The following is a 21355-nucleotide window of genomic DNA, read 5'->3' as shown; positions in this document are numbered from 1 at the left end:
CCAAAAAAACAGTTTATGTCTACATGTATCACATTGTTGGACCCAGGATAACGTACTGTGTGTCAAATGTGCATATAAACTGCTGAAGGGAAGGTGTGCGATTTGTTTTTTTTTTTAGCACAGACTTAGATTTGGTTTGGTTCACAGACAACATGCAAGTTTTGCAGAACTCCTGAAATTCCAGTAAGTTGGAGTCCCCTGACACGTGAACCCATTTTATTATTTTCGTTCTACTTCACAATTATGTGCTACTTTGTGCTGGTCTATCATTTAAAATCTCAATAAAATACATTTAAGTTTGTGGCTGTAGGGTGACACAATGTGAAAAAGTCCAAGGGGCATGCATACTTTTGCAAGCCACTATAGGTGTAGAAAATCTTAACTGGCCTACACAGAGCCCTGATCACTGCCTCAATTAACCATTTTGTAAGGAACAACTACCAGCAAAAAAATGAAAAACAGTTAACATGTAACTTTTAAAAAACAATCATCACACTAATAGAAATAACAAAACAAAAATTTGGTCAAATTATATAAAACAAAAAGAAAAAAAAAACCCACACACAAGAACTTAGTCATATCCAGCTACAATAACTAACATGTAGAAAAATTGCTACATAGTACAGGAGCCAGAAAGCAATTAGCGCAGCAGTAAATAAATATGTCTGGTCTTAAAGGAGTTTCAAAAGTGGAGATCAGCCCAGGTGTTGCGGTTTGCAGAGGGCAGATAGGTCCCTTGTGGATCTTCTATTTCTCACTCTGAACTGTGCCTAAACCTGATGTCACAGTCCAGGAGATTCCTTTATTGAGCTGTGGGCAGGTACAATTTGCTGAATCACATATTGGAAAGGTGTGACCGTAACCATCGACAAGTGGAAGCAGCAGCCAGAACGAAGGACAAATAATCAATTGTTGATTACTTGACCTTTGTGTCAGCTATGGGCAATTTGTCAAAATGACCCTCCTGTTTCCTCCAGTACAATGATACGCTCCTTATCAAAGTCTATTAGCCGAGTAAAATGGCTTTCAGTGCAGTCTTGCAGTCTACAATCTCGCACCAAGAGGTCCCACCCAAAAATAGTCTCGGAGGACTATAGGGCAATGGGACAAGTACCTTTACACCCTATTGTGGCAAGACCTAACCAGACCACACCAGCTATCATTTACATATCTGCCTGAAACATAACTGCATAATGGGTTTTGCAGAAAAACGTTACATCTGATTAGAGATGAGCAAACACTACTCGAAACAGACGTTTCGAATAGCACGCTCCCATAGAAATGAATGGACGTAGCACGCGGGGAGTTAAGCGGCCGGCTGCCAGCAAAGTCTGCATGCCGGCCACTTCCATTCATTTCTATGAGAGCGTGCGAATTAAAACAGGTTCTAATGTATTTTTTTTTTCTCAATGCGAATATATTATCTATATAACAAACATATGCATATCTGTGTATTAAAACATATACACACACACACACAGTTTAGAATTGGATTTTTTCAGTTACAGCATTGCCTGCAAACGAACATTTTGTTAAGTAATCAGAATTTGCTCTCAAGCACATACACGCAGATGACTGCATGACCTGAATCAGCAGTTATAGGACACTGTAAACCCCATCTGTTTAAACTAGTGCTGAGAAGAGGAAAAATAGCTCAAGCTTACAATTTTAGTAAGGCATACATATTTGTTGGAATTAGAGGTAGATCATGCCTGGGACTATTACATAGTACATGAAATTTAAAGCAAAATATGACATAATAGGAATTTTATTGTCATTTTCTTGAGATGCACCCATACATTTGATAGCAATGTTTTGGGCACAGTATGATGAGCCCTTTTTGATGCTTATCGGGTGCACCAGCAGATGCACCTCAGAGGATTTCAAAGGGTCTGTTACAGTCCGCTTGAAACATTGCAATAAACATGTATGGGTGTAATTCAAAATACTAAATACTACAAGAACATTTTTAAATTGCATCAGAATTCAAGATGTGCCTTTCTTTAGTAGAAGAACCTACAAGTGAATTCTCCCTTGTATTCATTCTCTGTTCAGATGCAGCACTAGCAGCTGACTCGCCAGGCAGAATGGAGGTGAGGGAATTCCCTGTTCTGGAGATATAAGGGTAAGGCTCACATCTTTGAGATGCTTTTGGTGTATACCGTGGACACACTATAGATGTCTAGTTTGGGACACCCCTTTAAATTTAGAAATTTTTTTGGCAATTTTTTTTTTTTATTAAAATTCATTCTTATGAAGAGTTAAATTTCCTAAAGGATAAAAACCAAAACAAAACTTGTCTATAATATGGTCTACAGTGTTTTTTTCATCATTGAAACTCACATTGACTAAATCATTATGTATTCTGCAAAAAGGAAAGGAAAAAAAAAATAATGTAATGCCTGGTTACATAATACAGTACACACTTCAGCTCTTTCTAATTACATGTCATTTTTATCCCTATAATCTAGAAGTGAAAATGGAGCCAATATGTTTGTGGTTTTTATATGAATAATCTGCAAATGTCATTTAACCAGCAACCAGATATTTGCTATGAGCCAACTTCCCTAATATATTTTACAGGGCACTGCACATTTGTGGCGAATTTAGGAAACTACAAGTATTAACAGTCGAGCTTAGCCAGGTCACTTACATGGCACTATGATGTGTCAGTGAGTAATCCCCATTACCTGTGTGAAGAGCGCTCCTCTCTAAAGGACAGCAGAAACTGGCAGCATTGTGCACTCGAAGAACACGTCAGAATGCAGTTATTAATTCCCATATTGGCAATTTGCATCACATACTGAATTCATGAAGTTGAACCGGTTTTTAATAACCAGCGAAAGGTCTGCCAACATAGTTCCTTCCTACTCAAATGTTGGAAAGGCTAAGAGTCATTGTGCCTAATGCTGATCAATGGCATAAAACAAAAAAAACAAACAAAACAAAAAAGCAAGAACATCCTACTAATATTATAAGTGTGAAAGTTTGTGTGTTTGGATGTTTGTGAGTTTGGATGTTTGTTCCTCAATCACGCTAAAACGCCTGGACGGATTTGCGTGCAATTTTCCACAAACATAGTTTTCCCTTAGGATTGAGTCACAGGCTACTTTTGGTGCCACTAAACAACATGGCTTCCTAGCAGGAGACTCACAAAAGCAGGACTCCGAGCCCCAGCTATAGACTCACACACTGCCTGGCAATTCCTGCCTCAACCTGCCTGCACACTCCTTACTGTCACCTCAGGAGTAGCCCTCACTCTACTCACTCACATAACACATCACATTGTCTGTATCACTACATACACACTCACAGACACTGCCTGGCATTTCCTGCCTCAACCTGCCTGCACACTCCTTACTGTCACCTCAGGAGTAGCCCTCACTCTACTCACTCACATTTTACATATAGCTTTCCACTATACAACACATCACATTGTCTGACACAATACAACACATCACATTGTCTGACACAATACAACACATCACATTGTCTGTATCACGACATGCACAATACAACACATCACATTGTCTGTATCACGACATGCACAATACAACACATCACATTGTCTGTATCACGACATGCACAATACAACACATCACATTGTCTGACACAATACAACACATCACATTGTCTGTATCATGACATACACAATACAACATCACATTGTCTGTATCACGACATACACAATACAACACATCACATTGTCTGTATCACGACATACACAATACAACACATCACATTGTCTGTATCACGACATACACAATACAACACATCACATTGTCTGTATCACGACATACACAACACATCACATTGTCTGCATCACGACATACACAATACAACACATCACATTGTCTGTATCACGACATACACAATACAACACATCACATTGTCTGTATCACGACATACACAATACAACACATCACATTGTCTGTATCACTAGATACACAATATAAACACATCACATCACATTTGCTAGCCCACCAAACTTTTTAAAGCACTTTTACAGTTTCACACATCTGTGTCCGCCCAATTCTCAAATCACCGCAGACGAAGTCGCGGGTAAAAGCTAGTCTGCTATGTTTTTATTATATTTTTAGACCCAAATCCCTACCACTCATATTATTTATTGAGCTTCATTCATTAACTTGGGAAGAATATGCAAATCTGTCTTCCATGATGTAATTAGGAAGTCAATGCTGCCTCAGTATTGCAAACCAATAGAGGGCGCTCACTGGAATGCACAAGCCTGTCTTCCCTAATGTAGTTAGGAAGACAGAATTCCAGTCAAATAACCCAATAAAGGCTGCTCCCTTTTGCATCATGCTCGACCTTCCAAGAGGCCTTTGTTTTGCAATGACGCTGGGATTATTACCAGGTATAGTCTCTCAATCGAGGACAGCCGTTTCCATGTACTTGCATCTCATCAGCTCGATGTAGAGAGGACTATAACCTGGTAGAGGTGAGAGGCTTAGACAGATATTGTCACTCCTTAGGGAGAGACCACCATATAGGTGTGTGGAGACTTATTAAGCCTTTAGCACTCCACTTCGCAAAGGACCATGGGAAGAATATGCAAATCTGTCTTCCATGATGTAATTAGGAAGTCAGTTGGTGCCTCAGTATTGCAAACCAATAGAGGGCGCTCACTGGAATGTGTAAGCCTGTCTTCCCTGATGTAGTTAGGAAGACAGAACTCCAGTGAAATAACCCAATAAAAGTATTGACCCTCTATTGGTTTGCAATACTGAGGCAGCAACTGACTTCCTAATTACATCATGCAAGACAGATTTGCATATTCTTCCCATGGTCCTTTACGAAGTGGAGTGCTAAAGGCTTAATAAGTCTCCACCCACCTATATGGTGGTCTCTCCCTAAGGAGTGACAATATCCCCTTAACCCCTTCATTAACTTGGACAAACTAAAATAATTGATCCACAGCAGAGACCCTGGGTCAGTACTGCACTGTGCCATCAGCAGGACTAGCTGATATAGCAAGTCCATCTGTTCTATTTTCTACTTTCATTTTCAGAAGGGGTTTGAACAAAGATCTAATCATTCAAGCCTTCTCAAACATTTATATTACTGACAGCAGAGTGAAATGGAATGCAGTGCATCATAAGTACCCAGCAGCGCTAATAGACTCTGATCCCAGTGGATCACGTGACCGCCAGAGTCAGAGGGGAGACGCATCATGGCGGCACCCATAGCTGTGTATACAGCACTCATTGAGTGCTGTGTACACTGATAGGAAGGCAGGGACGGTAATAAACCTTCCATGCCTTTTCTATGGGAGCTCCGTCTCTAGTTACAGCCAGCTCCCCGTTTCAGCAGCTGCATGACTTCATGCAGCTGCTAAAAACTACAAGTATGTACCGGAACGTCCTTACAGAACAAGGAAGCCACTATCCGGATGCAAAAGCCCAATGGGCGGTCCGGAAGTGGTTAAACCAATTTCTTTATTGAATATAAGTGAAAATGTATGAAAAAGAAAGTTATGGGGAAAAAGAAGGATTCTACATGCAATTGAGGCAGCTGCTGCACTGTGGACGGGCCTTTAGCACCCAGAGCACAGATGTTGCCACTCAGACCAGTACCATCTTCTGCCTCAGGCCAGATCTAGTTGTCTTTGTAAATAATTATTTACAAGCGCTGGTTCTTCGGTGCTGTATTGTAGCCTGACTAGTACAAATAGGAGTAGTAGATATCTGTCGTATACTTGTTATAGATAGTGAATAGGAGGTTTTTGTTTGCACATTTTATTTATTTCTTTTTTTTTACTAAATTTTGATTCAATATGTATTCCCTTTAATCTGGGGTCCTTGTCTAGATTTGAATTGGTAATTCACATTTCAATTCACATTTTTTTACATGCTTGCTTCTATTAGCTGCATTGAATTACTACCAGTTATGTGGGTGCGTGTTCACACTGCGCATGCATGACATGCAATATATGGCTATGACGGCAATATATGAGCATTCCTTATTAAGTATTGATTCTACTTCCTGCCTTTGTTTTATACGTGTAACATGCATGGGGCATTATGATTGGACAAGGACCCAGTTAAATACTTGGGTACACACACTTATTCTGCATTCCCCCAGACAAAGCCTTGGTAGCAAAACGTGCATTGGGGAACGGACAGTGTGCATGGTCAGTATTGTCTCATGTCTTGTTGATACTAACTTACTATGCTTTGGATTGCCTTATTGATCTTGTCTGAATTGCAGGCCTTTTTGGCAGCTTTATACTAGTTTGTTTATACTTATCTAGGCACTCCTCTCTTTTGAGCACGATATATTGACTTAATTCACATCTATTGACCCCTCATGATGTTTTTGTGGTTATTTTCTGCTGAATTCCTCCCATCACTTATTATAGTTTTACTTTTAATTCATTAAAAGTGTGTTTCATGTTTTCTCTTGTGACTTTTCTGATTTGGTGTAATTATTTTCACTCTCAGATCCAGGTGACATTAAGCAATTTGTGCCCACTTTCTAGCAGCATTTAAAAAGCAAAATGTAAAAGTGAAAAATGGCTGCAGTAGGATGCGGTTAAAAGAAAATCTCTCACCACCTCCACCAAGTGCAGCCACTGCGCCACCGATTAAGGCACAGTTAGTAGTCTCTCTCTTGACCCTACCGTTCCCGAACAATAAGTGCTGTTAGTTTTGGTGCCAAATTTGCTATTTCAGCTCTGTACTGTCAGGTGGGCAGAACAGGCAATAAGTGAAATTCTGAGGTCTGACACTGTCCCCCTTTCCTGTCTCTGCCTACCCAACAGAGCCTATGAACAACATATCAGGCTCCAAAACTCACTGCACCAATTGCTCAGGAATGGTGCGAGTGAAAAACCGAATTCCAACTGAGATGAAATGATTAGAGCAGTGGCGATTAAAAGATGCCAAGAACTGAAGTTTGTGGAGGGAGTGAAAGGTCCTCTTTAAAACAGTAAATATACTGTAGGCAGAAGAAGCCTGGTACTATGAAGCAAAATGGCTGCAGTGGGAAGGTGTTAAGACCGGAAATAAATGACAGCTGTTATCACTTTACAATGTAAATGCCAATATATTTTCGATTGATAGCGAGACAGTATTTTTTCCAATACACTCAACCTTTAGAGTACAATGGTTACTTGTCTTCTGGGAGACCCATTTGAACTCAACAATAGGTAATATTCTGGAATCAAAAGCTTTTGTATAATGGACTTAATATTTTATAAAGCCCTAAAAGGAGTTCAGTGACTAAAATCATCACAGAGCAATGCTAAATTCTCATTAAGGCAACCTTTTTAGATATGAGAGATAATAGGATTAGAAGGGATGTCCATTTTAGGAAGCCCACGTAAAAAGGTTTCTGTTTCTTTCTCTGCTCCAATAATGCATAAGATTTATAAATTGCAATCATTTAAACATGTAAATACTTAAGTTTGATCGCAAGATCCCCAAATCACTGCGTGCACATGAGATTGCTCTATAGAACTGCAATTAATCGCAAAATTAGAATGAGACTTTCTGGTAATTCGCCGCCATGACACCACCACAGGAGTTAGGGCTCTGCTTCTAACAGGAACAAGGAGAAGCACTCAAGGTTAAAAAGCTAGCCCCTTCCTCTCCCACACTTCAGTATTTATCAAATTACTATTAGCACAGAAGAACAGATCTATTACTTCATAAAACATGTTCACTTTAAACACTGGTCAATAAAGATTTTGCTTCCTGAACACTTTTGAGTGTTTCTTATGCAAGTTGAGCTGCTGATCATGAAATTCGCCTCGAAAATTTCCTGTCACGTACCGTTTTTCAGAAATCTTCTGTTTTACAAATTTTATTTTATTTTTTCATATTTTTTCATATTTTTAGGCTGTTCAAGAATTAAACACAATATATACTCAGTGGCCAAAAGTCATGGGAAGTCGTGTCCCAGTGCTGGTTGTGTCAGATATGAAGCTCAAACGGTGTGACGCGATGCGGCCTATGACACTAGTGTCGCCAGGATATCTGAGCAGTCTGATGCAGACAGGTGTCTCGTGAACAGGGAAGCATGTCGCGAGTTAAGTGATTTTGAACGTAGGATGATAATTGGTGCAATACACATGGGGCATAGTATTTTGTAGTTTACCCGGGAATTTTGGTTTCTGAGGTCAACAGTGTCTCGGGTGGACCTGTAATATCACAGAGACAACGTTGGCAGCCGCGTAAACCGGCGCACCGGTCGACCACGAGTGTTGGACGTAATGGACGTAACATCACCTCTACAGAATTGTACGGTGCTCTCAATGGTCTACTGCAGGGGTGCTCACACTTTTTGAGCATGTGAGCTACTTTAGAAACTGACAAAGGGATAAGATCTACTACCCACTTCTTGTGGCGGGGGTGGGGCAAGGCCGGGGCGGAGCGTGAGAGCAGGAGACAGCTCTCCGGTGTCTGCTTGTTCACAAAGCAGGCTGAGAATCATCTCCGGGCGCTGGCAGGCGGGGCTGCCGCAGCCCTGACTGCGAATGAGTGCAAGGCCCCGGCCTGCCAATGTCCAGAGATGATTCTCAGCCTGTGCTGTCAACAAGCAGACACCGATCCCGCGATCGACCCATTCATCCTTCGCGATCGACCGGTAGATCGCGATCAATGTATTGGGCACCCCTGGTCTACTGTGTGTCAAATCCCCGCCGATTTCAATTTGGGGAGTCAGGACCCCATTTACACCAGGATCCTGCATGCCAGGCGGGAGGTGGCTCCGTCATGGTCTGGGCCGTGTTGACATGGTCACAATTGGGCCCCATTGTCCACGTGCTGGGATCAATGACGGGTGCTCAATACATGCAAATTATGGCAGACCATCTTCACCCCTTTCTGGTGTTGGAGTTCCCAGATGGGGATGCTGTGTACCAACAGGACAATGCAACATGTTATCGCTCGTTGGTGGCACAGTACTGTCTTAATGAACACAGCAGTCACCTCATGACCCTCGATTGGCCTGCCCGCTCACCGACCTCAACCCCATAGAGCATTTATGGGATGCTGTGGATACCAGTGTCCGCTCCATGGAGCCAGCGCCAACTACACAGGACCAAATGTGGGCTGCAGTGCAGACTATGTGGATCAATAATCAATATCCCTCCAGAACTCTTCCAATACCTCATGGAGTCTATGCCTTGTCTTGCTGCAGTTATCAGGGCTCGCGGAGGGGCGACCTGCTATTAATGGCGCATCCGGTACCTTCCCATGACTTTTGGCCACTCAGTGTATGTGCTGTGTGGTTATGTAATTTATAGGCAAAGGCATGAATTCTTTGCACTTCAATGAAGTTGCAAAACTTCAGTAGAATTGTTACAGACTAGACACAACTACACATGTCTAAACAAGTCTGGTCGCTACCTGTGGAGGATGTAATGTCTTCTTGCAAAGATTCTGCGAGTTATTTCAAATGTAAGCAGCTATAAACTACTCTAGTATGATCCCATATAGCTATAATGTCTCATCCTTGTTGGAACAGTCACAATACCTTCTGTTACATTTGTGGAGAGTACACGCTTAAGCCTCAAAGACGCACAATGATAGCTCTCATCATGAAAATCTATGAGCTGTAATTTGGATGCAAAATGGGTGATCAAGACAAATCCTGGGCTCCTCGCATCTATTGTGCAAGATGTGCTGTTTATCTTAGAGGTTGGCCGGTTCTCGCAAGTCAATGCCGTTTGCAGTTCCAATGATATGGTGGGAACGGAATGATCATGGGACCAATTGTTACTTCTGTCTAACCAATGTCCCTGGTTTCTCTGCTAAGAATAAAAGATGCATTGAATAGTCCAATCTGCTTTTAGCTATGAGACCAGTGCCACATGATGACACTCTTCCAGTAGCAAAGCCACCAGAGACATAGAGCCTAGAGGAGGCAGCCGATTAAGCTGTTACAGTCCATAGTTCAGAGTTGGGGAAAAACGCTGATTCAGGCTGAGCTGTGTGTGTCTGGTGAACCTCATCTTATAAACACAGCCAGAACTGAAGGACTTGGTCCAGGACTTAAGTTTGTCAAAAGCAAATGCAGAGTTACTGGTTTCAAGACTTTAAAGATAGCATTTGCTGTTACCTGGTACAAAAGTTTTTGTCTTTCTAAGCCGCCAAGATAACTTAACTCAGTTTTTTGAACACATTAACAACCTGTGTTTCTGCACAGACATTGATTGGTGGTTTGGATCTTTGGGTTGTGTGCATGAGCCGAATCATTGGCGTCTGTTTATTGACACATGAGTTTTAAAGTCTCAAGGTTACATAATGGTAATGTTCACCCTTCGATACCTGTTGGCTATGCTGCACACATAAAAGAAAGACCAGGGAACTGTTGTTGAAACACATCATATACAGTAACTACAATTGGATTGCAGCTCAGATATACCAAGTACTGCTGTTTCATTTGCGAATGGAACAACGGTGTTAACCAGTCACATTACAGTAGAATCCTTAACCAATTGACTCCCGGGCAGAAAAATATTGCACATAAAGCACTTGTGGACCCAGGAATGATATTTCTGCTTCATTTCACATAAAACTTGGGCTGATGAAAAATTTTGTGAAAGCAATGAACAATGAAGCAGAAGGTTTTAGTTATTTGAGACCTATGTCCCCAGGAATAACTGATGCCAAGAGTAAGAAAGGCATTTTTGTTGGTCAACAAATCAGACACATCATGAACGACAAGCACTTTGAAGAGCTGCTGGTGGGGCCTGAGAAAGTTGCTTAGAAATCTTTCAAGGATATTTCAGAGAATTTCCTTGGCAACTATCGAGCACCAAACTACATCGAATTGGTTGACAACCTTCTTGAAGTTTACAAAGTGATGAAGTGTAACAGGTCACTGCAAATTCATTTTCTGCATTCTCATTTGGATTTTTTCCTTGCAAATCTTGGTGCAGTCAGTGATGAACATGGCGAAGTTTCACCAGGATATTGCCATGATGGAAAAGCGTTATCCATCAATGCTAGCTGACTATTGCTGGACACTAATACAGGATGCACCAGACATTAAGTACAAAAGAAAATCAGCAGCAAAACACTTTTTGTTCATTTGACGTAATGCTGCTGGTAACATTTACATGCTTCATAATCAATAACACAGTCTGTATCACGTAAAAAATTTGAGAAACATGAGATTATCTAAAATTATATTTCTGCTTAGCTTAAATGGGTTTATCATAATCACCTAAAATTTTCAAGGAAACAAAACTTTTGTAAAAATTTCTTGTCCAGTGTGATCAAATAAAAAAGGGAAGGAAATACGGGTGCTGTCATGGAGGGATTCCCAGAAACTGAATACCAGTAAGTCTAATTCTATTTTCTCAAAATCAACCCTTCATGAAAGCACCACAGGAGACTTAAAGGGGTATTCCCATGTACGTAGTTTTTTAAAAATTTAAAGTTAAACATTTTTGCAAATATAAGTAAACATTTTGCAGAGTTTTAGAGATTTTCCCTAAATATCTTGTGGTCATGGTCTGTTGTCTTGATCGGTTGGCAGTGGATACGACCATGAATGCAGGAACTTTCTAAGGTCAAAAAATCAGCCATGATATCTTCTGATACATGTAGTGTCCCTGCCTGATAACCCGGCTACAATAAGAAAATCATAGCTGGGTTCCTGACAAGTCCCAGACCATAAATATTTCTGCATTAGTGGTCGTAACCATTGACAACCGATCAAGACAACAGACTGTCACCACTAAAACGTTAGAGAAAATCTTTAAAACTTTGCAGAATTTTTAATTACTTATATTTGCAAAAAAAATTTAACTTTTAATTATCTACAAATATAGATATGGTTATGTACATGGGAATACCCTTTTAAATACAAAACTTTTTATATTACTTTTTTATTATTATTATTATTTTATTTATTTATTTTTTTTTAATCCATAGGGCAATGCACTTTTTTTTTTTACCCCTTTTAGACCCCCCACCCAGAATTGTACAAATAGAATAGATTCTAACTTAAGGTAGCTTGTAATTTTAGACAGTGTAATCCCTTCCCGATTTAGTTTTTAACTCCTCAGCTTTCAAATTCCATTTTTGAACTCTGTGCATAAGGAATCTTTTTTGTGTGTGGACTTATGCACTTTTTAGTTATTCCATTTTAGAGAATCTTTGATGGGAAGTGAAGCGGCAAAAAAAAAAGAAGTTTGGAGTTTTTGATATTTTTCCCCCCAATATGGTATTCACTGTATTAGAAATGTATTTTTGTATATTTTCAACTAGGCATTTTAGGACACTTTTTTATTCTTCGTTTATTTAAAAAAATTCAAATCTAAGGAAAGGATGCAATATACATAGAAGTCCTACAAACCTCATCAATATTTACAGTGTTCCTTCTCCTCATCTCTCCCCTGTCTCTTTTAACTGCTCTCTCTGGAATGCCCCCTCAGTGTGTAACAAACTAGAATACATTAATGACTTATTCCTTAGTAAATCCCTCGGCCTGCTCGCCCTTACTGAAACTTGGATCCAGCAGGCAGACACAGCCTCCCTTGCTGCTTTGTCTCATGGTGGCCTACAATTCTCACATACCTCTAGGCCTGACAACAGGCAGGGTGGTGGGGTAGGCTTACTTCTGTCACCACAGTGCATTTTTCAGGCCATTCCACCGGTACCATCACTCACTTTCTCCTCATTTGAAGTCCATGCTATCAGACTTTTTCGCCCACTCTCCTTACAAGTAGCCGTGATCTACCGTCCACCTGGCTCACCCTACCAATTTTTGGACCACTTTGCTTCTTGGCTTCCCCACTTTTTATCCAGTGACATTCCTACCCTCATCATGGGTGACTTTAATATCCCTATTGACACCCCCCACTCCCCAGCTGCCTCACAGTTTCTCTCATTAACCACTTCTCTTGGTCTTTCACAATGTTCTTCTTCTGCCACACATGTAGGTGGAAACACGATTGATCTTGTCTTCCATCGACTCCTCACAGTTTCTAAATTTACTAACTCTGCTCTGCCCCTCTCTGATCATAACCTTCTGTCTCTCACCATCAGTGCCCTCTCCCCTTCACAAGATACACCTACCCAACACACATATAGGAACTTGCGTACTATCGACACCCAGCACCTCTTAGACACTCTACAGTCCTCTCTGTCCCCCATCTCCTCAATCTCCTGTCCCAATCTGGCCACCAGTCACTATAATGAAACCCTTAAAAATGCATTGGATGAGGTGGCTCCCCCCTCCACTCGTAAAGTCCCACGTAGGAGGCAGCAGCCCTGGCACACGCCACAGACACGATTTCTTCAGCGGTGCTCTAGGTCTGCCGAACGTCTCTGGAGAAAATCACGCTCACCTGCAGATTTCCTCCACTTCAAATTTATGCTTAAAACATATAGTTCTGCCCTTTACCTCGCCAAGCAAGACTATTTCACCGCCCTCATTTCTTCTCTCTCCAGCAACCCTAAAAGGCTTTTTGACACTTTTCACTCCTTACTCACACCCAAGGTGCAGACGCCATTCACAGACCTTAGTGCTGATGACCTAGCCACGTATTTCCATGCTAAAATTGATAAGATCCGTCAGGAAATTACTGCCCAAGCCCCAGGTGGCATTGATCCCACCACCTACCATAGCAATGATCCCCTCACCAACCGCACTTCAGACTGTCCATTCTCATCTTTTGAACCTGTTACAGAAGAGGAAGTCTCCCAACTACTTTCTTCATCTCGCCCTACAACCTGCAGCAGTGACCCCTTCCCCTCACACCTTCTCCAATCTCTGTCGCCTGCTGTCACTACTTACCTTACTAAAAAATTTTAACCTCTCTCTCTCTTCTGGAATCTTCCCATCCTCCTTCAAGCATGCTGTTATAACCCCGCTATTGAAAAAACCCTCCCTGGACCCATCCTGTGCTGCTAACTATCGACCTGTCTCTAACCTCCCCTTCATCTCTAAACTCTTGGAACGCCTGGTCTATTCTCGTTTAATACGCTATCTCTCTGCTAACTCTCTGCTGGACCCCTTACAATCTGGCTTCCGCGCTCTGCACTCTACTGAAACGGCTCTCACAAAAGTCTCCAATGATCTTCTAATGGCTAAATCCAATGGCGACTTCTCTCTTCTTATTCTTCTGGACCTCTCTGCAGCTTTTGACACTGTTGACCATCAACTCCTCCTCACTATGCTCCGCTCAGTTGGCCTCAATGACACTGCGCTCTCCTGGTTCTCCTCTTATCTCTCAGACCGCACCTTCAGTGTATCATTTGCGGGCTCTGTTTCCTCCCCTCTTTCCCTTGCTGTTGGGGTTCCTCAGGGCTCGGTCCTAGGCCCCCTCCTCTTTTCTCTCTACACAGCCCCCATTGGACAAACATCGCCAGATTTGGCTTCAGGTACCATCTTTATGCTGATGACACCCAATTATACACATCTTCCCGGGACATCACCCCTGCACTCATACAGAACACCAGTGACTGTCTCTCTGCTGTCTCTAATATCATGTACTCACTCTATCTGAAACTAAATCTTTCCAAGACTGAACTACTACTGTTTCCACCATCTAATAAATCTGTCCCTGATATATCCATTGCAGTCTCAGGCCTTACTATAACTACTAGGCAGCAGGCCCGATGTCTCGGGGTCATGTTTGACGCAGACCTTTCCTTCACCCCTCATGTTGAATCACTCGCACGTTCATGTCACCTCCACCTCAAAAACATCTCCAGAATACGCCCTTTCCTTACAAGAGATACATATTGTCTCTCTGATTCATTCTCGCCTTGACTACTGTAACTCCTTACTAATGGGTCTTCCCCTCACTAAACTCTCCCCTCTACAATCTATTCTGAATGCAGCGGCCAGGCTCATCTATCAGGCTAGACGCTACAGCGATGCCTCTGGTCTGTGCCAGTCGCTACATTGGCTGCCTATTCATTATAGAATAAAATATAAAGTTATCACTCTCATCCACAAGGCTCTCCATAATGCCGCACCTCCATACATTTCCTCCCTCATCTCTGTCTACCGCCCAACCCGTGTACTCCGGTCACTCAATGACCTAACACTTACATCCTCTATTATCAGAACCTCCCACGCTCGTATACAAGACTTCTTCCGAACTGCACCACTTCTCTGGAATGCTCTACCCCGGACAATCAGATTAACTCCCAATTTCTACAGCTTCAAACGCAAACTAAAGATGCAGCTTTTCAGACAAGCCTATCACAATTCCTAACGTAAACCCTTAACCTTCCTCTGTCCCCGCTCCCACATTTCCCCACATGATATCATATGAGGTCATCTCAGGATAACTGTATCTGTCCAAGCTCCATCCACATGTTAAAGGACACGACTGTTGACAGCTCATAAAGTTTTATGTTTGTGTAATGACAGTCACCTCTATTACAAAAGTGTCTGACCTCTGCATAAGCAATGCCGCCCCTGCTACCTCTTGTGTCACCCCCTCTACCTCATAGATTGTAAGCTCTTGTGAGCAGGGCCCTCAGTCCCATTGTGTGAAATGACTTTCTTTGTAATGTATCTTTCTTGTCTGTATTTGAACCCTACAAATTGTACAGCGCTGCGGAATATGTTGGCGCTATAGAAATAAAATTTATTATTATTATTATATACATTGTGTGTGTGTGTGTATATATATATATATATATATATATATATATATATGTATACATATACACTCACCGGCCACTTTATTAGGTACACCTGTCCAACTGCTCGTTAACACTTAATTTCTAATCAGCCAATCACATGGCGGCAACTCAGTGCATTTAGGCATGTAGACAAGGTCAAGACAATCTCCTGCAGTTCAAACCGAGCAACAGTATGGGGAAGAAAGGTGATTTCAGTGCCTTTGAACGTGGCATGGTTGTTGGTGCCAGAAGGGTTGGTCTGAGTATTTCAGAAACTGCTGATCTACTGGGATTTTCATGCACAACCATCTCTAGGGTTTACAGAGAATGGTCCGAAAAAGAAAAAACATCCAGTGAGCGGCAGTTCTGTGGGCGGAAATGCGTTGTTGATGCCAGAGGTCAGAGGAGAATGGCCAGACTGCTTCGAGCTGATAGAAAGGCAATAGTGACTCAAATAGCCACCCGTTACAACCAAGGTAGCCAGAAGAGCATCTCTGAACGCACAGTACGTCGAACTTTGAGGCAGATGGGCTACAGCAGCAGAAGACCACACCGGGTGCCACTCCTTTCAGCTAAGAACAGGAAACTGAGGCTACAATTTGCACAAGCTCATCGAAATTGGACAATTGAAGATTGGAAAAACATTGCCTGGTCTGATGAGTCTCGATTTCTGCTGCGACATTCGGATGGTAGGGTCAGAATTTGGCGTCAACAACATGAAAGCATGGATCCATCCTGCCTTGTATCAACGGTTCAGGCTGGTGGTGGTGGTGTCATGGTGTGGGGAATATTTTCTTGGCACTCTTTGGGCCCCTTGGTACCAATTGAGCATCGTTGCAACGCCAAAGCCTACCTGAGTATTGTTGCTGACCATGTCCATCCCTTTATGACCACAATGTACCCAACATCTGATGGCTACTTTCAGCAGGATAATGCGCCATGTCATAAAGCTGGAATCATCTCGGACTGGTTTCTTGAACATGACAATGAGTTCACTGTACTCCAATGGCCTCCACAGTCACAAATCTCAATCCAATAGAGCATCTTTGGGATGTGGTGGAACGGGAGATTCGCATCATGGATGCGCAGCCGACAAATCTGCGGCAACTGTGTGATGCCATCATGTCAATATGGACCAAAATCTCTGAGGAATGCTTCCAGCACCTTGTTGAATCTATGCCACAAAGAATTGAGGCAGTTCTGAAGGCAAAAGGGGGTCCAACCCGTTACTAGCATGGTGTACCTAATAAAGTGGCCGGTGAGTGTATATATATCTATTTTAATTAGCCCCCTCTTTCCCCCACACACATGCATCCCAGGATGGGTTGCGCACCGGAAGGAGGTTCTCCAACAAGGAGAATTGCAGCTGTAGTAAGACTTCAGCCGGCATGTTCTGAGGACCGCTTGGTCTGAGGACACAGGTAGGCCCCAGGACAAAATCGATGGACTGTGCACCGGTAAGTGAAAAAGGTATTTTTCTGCTGCCAGACTACTGGCAGTATCTTCTGGGATCCCTAATATGTACAGGAAGAACACTAAGATATGGGAGTTGGGTGGTATTGTGCTTCTTCCTGCCCTGTCTCTATTAGAGGGAGAGCCCTAACTCCTATGATGCGGTCATGGAGGATTGATTTTGAGAACACCCATCTAGACTTCAATGGCCTCTCCTTGTATAATGGGTCTATAATTACAAATTTCATCCTAATATAAATAAGGAATTGCCACTATATTGTATGTAAACTTTACTGAAGAATGCAGAGACACCCTTAAACAGGTCCCCTCGTATACAGTTACTATACTGAAAGATTCTACCAATAGTATCCAATCATGTTCAGATATTATTGTTGGAAGCATAAGCAGCATAACACATTCAAAGGCTGAGCAGGATCAGGTATGTCATGGTTTTAGAAAAAGGGTTATTGTACTTTACAGACAGCCATAGTTCCTTTGTTGTTTAACATGTGTATAGTTCATGCATATCACTTCAGCCTACACCTGCATGCACATATCTTCAGAAAATAATCCAAACTGAAAAGGAACAAAAAAAAAAAATCTGCTTTTAGGCCGGGCACCCACATTGTGTGAATGCTGTGGCAAAACCCACTGTGTTTTACAGTCATTGCAAAGTGAATAGGATTCTATGCAGTGTCCATGTTACCCCTGCCCTTGGAGTCACAAACAGTTTATGCAGAGACAATGATTTTTCATTCTAGAGAACTCCATGCCCACTTTGCGGTAAAAACGGCGCTGCTAACATGCCGTGGTTTTGGAAACCGCAGCATGTCAATAATACCTATGAAAACGCCGATGGTTTCCCCACAGGTATAAATAAAACAAAGCCAGCAGAGGAAATGTCTGCAAACTTTTGGTCTAAAGCACTGCGGAAAGAATTGTGATGCGTTGCCGTCGCGGTTTTTCCCACAGTGCGTTTTTGCTGTGTGATGCTACGTGGAGCCTTGGCCTCAAATTTTTTTTTTCTACCTCAAGCAGAATGATATACGAATTTGGACCAGGTCAATTCCTTGTTGCAGATTTTATACCTTTCATTAAATAGGTGAAATTTGCTGTAAAAAATGTATACAGAAACAATTTTACTTGTCTATCCTAAACATATCACATTGTTGAATAGAGGCAAAATGAGAAAAAAAAAAAAAAAAAAAAAAAAATGAATATAAAACCCCCCAAAAAACAACAACAAAAAAAACAACATACCTGTCAAGAGTTATACATTCCAGTTATGAGCAGGGCTAACACACATCAGATTTCTGTATCTCTATCTGCAAAAGATGAACGAAGCATATATCAAGCTGAGAGAATTATTAGAGCATTAGTTAAACATACAGCACCAGGTAGTGACACCCATGTAGACAAAGGTACTAACAGTTACAAAGCACATTATTATTTCCCTCTGATGTATCTGGAGATACAGCATTTCTGTCATTCTAGGAAAATGTCTGTGCAACATGAAAACCAAGACTCAAGTTTGCCTTATCTACAGCATGTAGTAAATTCATAGTAATAGGATTCAGTGTTTTGCATACGTCATCATGAGATCACCTGGGTTTTCACTTCAGATTTGTCTAGCAACACAATTGCCACACCTACACTACACTACACTACACTACACTACACTACACTACACTACACTACACTACACTACGTATTATGCTGGGAAGCTGGAAAAAAAAAATCTGAACAAGGTACAATTGGAAGAAAAAACAAACAAACCCTAAAATGTGCAATTGTCCTATTTTGTTATGCATTTTTTTCATGGTGTTCACTGTGCAGTTACATGTTCTTTGGGTTGGCAGGGATTCAAAATTTATATATATAGTTTGTTTTTGTTATATGTAAATACATATTAAAAAAGAGGAATCAAAATGCACTGACACACGTATGTTTCCATGCGGGGAGGGGGGAGACCATGTAACACACAAAATGATTCACTTAATTTTTTCCTTGTAGCAGTCAATGTACTAGTCGCCCATCCTCCACTGAATACAATTTAAAACTTCTTACAACCCCCCCCTTCAGCACTGCCCCACCCTACAACTCCTACCTCATCTCTATCTACCAACCTACCCTTCCTCTCTGTTCTTCCAATGACCATAGACTTGTATTCTCTGCTATCCGAACATTCCACTCCATTCGCCAAGATTTTTCTCCAGCTGCAGTGGTGCTTTGGAATGCTCTACCTCGGATAATGAGATAAATACAGCAGCTTCCAACATGCACTTAAAAAAACCCCACACTTTTATTAGGGCTAGTTCACACGTAAAAACCTCCTGGCTTATTTTGGTCCTGAAAAAAACCGCTTCCTAATTAGGAAGCTTTTTGTTTACCTTGCCAAACTTTTTTTGGAGCTTTTTTTTGTAAAAAACAGCTTCCAAAAAAAAAAAAAAAAGCCAGGCTGTTTTCCCCTCCCATAAAGAGAATGGGCTGAAAAAAACGCTAGCGTTTTTTTCCGCGCAGTTTTTTGCAAAAACAGCGTCGCTTATTTTTGCAAAAAAACGCGCGGTTTTTGCCTCCCATTCACTTCTATTGCTTTCTTCAGGCGTAAAACGCCTGAAGAAAGGTCATGTCGCTTCTTTTTTCTGCTAGCAGAAAAAAAAAGCAGAAAAATAACCTAGCAGAAAAAAAGCTAGCTGTTCACATAGGGCTACATTGTAAAGGGGCTGATGTTGAAGTGAAATCCACTGTCAAAATCAGCCTCTTTGCCCACGTTTGAACTAGCCCTAAATTAGGCAGACATATCATATTACCTATTCGTGCTATGAAAATCAACCTTTTTTTTTTTTTTTTTTTTTGACTCTGGCCTCACCAGTCAATCTGTTACAATGTTGGTGCCACCACCCCTGTGTCACACTGCCAATGTAAAATGTTATAGACAGGGTTAAGGGGATATTGTCACTCCTTAGGGAGAGACCACCATATAGGTGTGTGGAGATTTATTAAGTCTTTAGCACTCCATCAATCCCAGCGTCATTGCAAAATAAAGGCCTCTTGGAAGGTCGAGCATGATGCTAAAGGGAGCAGCCTTTATTGGGTTATTTCACTGGCGTTCTGTCATAAGACAGGCTTGCACATTCCAGTGAGCGCCCTCTATTGGTTTGCAACACTGAGGCAGCTTCTGACTTCCTAATTACATCAAGGAAGACAGATTTGCATATTCTTCCCATAAAATGTTATATAAATGTTGATTATAAAGTAGATAAGTTTTATTGCACTGGAAACTCCTCCTTTCTATGCACGTTACTATCCCAGATTCTAGCTGTAGTGCAATGTCAGGAGCATTCTCCCAATAGGAATCTTCCACAGTTGTGTCAAATGAATCCTCAATCTTCCACTGTCTGAAGCACCCTCACAATATAGAGTGGAAGTAGGGGAAGAACCTCCAATAGAAGTCTATGATGCCAGCATTCAGCCTGCAGAACAAAGTTTTTCAGGGTGACGGACCTGTGCTGATATAATTGCCGGAAGATCACAGGTCTGTCGCTCTGAAAAAGGTTCTGTTTTTCTAGCTTCAGAGACCATTAGCTTCATTATTAGTGTATCTACCAAAGAATAACCCAGAGCACAAAAGTATACTAAAAATAATTATAGTTTATTAATAAATATCCAAAAAAATAACAGAAACCTATACAAAATACGGGAAGACAAACAGGAGAGGTAAATCTCCCATAATGTGGCAGTTGGTAACCGCAACCCTCCCACGGATGAGGACTAAGTGAACCCCAAATAATAAATATATCAGAATCAGAAGAGTAGAAAATAGAACTCTATATGTAATATCACCATACAGATGCTACATAAGCGATAAATAGGTAATAAGTGGCAATCCAGGAACAACCCAAAAACTGGCTAATCCCACCACTATATATCTAATAATCAAATAGATGACATACTATTGAGAGAAATGTCCCAATAGGAACACCAGTAATACTAATAAATACCTGTCGGTGCAGACATACTTCCCATTCATAGAATACGACAATAGAAATATTGGGACACTCAATACATCTCCAGTGAGACAGATGAAAAACGCCTGATGCGCGTTTCGTCTTCACTCGGCTTCGTCAGGCGAAGGCATTGCAGCGATTGTGTTTCTATTATTCGTATTCTCACACAATGAGCTCACTGATATGCTTTCCTAGCTATATGCTTATAGTTAGGAAGGAGAACAGAGAGAAGGATAACTACATGTGCCCAGCAAGTGAGTATAGTAAAACCAGGGG

General features: G+C 41.5%; 1 protein-coding gene across 1 annotated transcript in view; it reads right to left on the bottom strand.

The window, feature by feature from the left end:
- The window catches only part of LUZP1 (leucine zipper protein 1), a 73244-nt gene that overhangs the window by 11297 nt on the left and 40592 nt on the right, over nt 1–21355 (bottom strand). Inside the window, exon 2 of the mRNA XM_075264610.1 lies at nt 18333–18397. The gene's annotated coding sequence lies outside the window, so the exon portion shown is untranslated. The remainder of the gene's footprint in view (nt 1–18332; nt 18398–21355) is intronic.

Source organism: Leptodactylus fuscus, chromosome 2 (genome assembly GCF_031893055.1).
Source record: "Leptodactylus fuscus isolate aLepFus1 chromosome 2, aLepFus1.hap2, whole genome shotgun sequence".
NCBI classification, from domain to species: Eukaryota; Metazoa; Chordata; class Amphibia; order Anura; family Leptodactylidae; genus Leptodactylus; species Leptodactylus fuscus.
The sequence above is the reverse complement of the archived record's forward strand: the minus strand, read 5'-3'. Positions and strand labels throughout refer to the sequence as shown.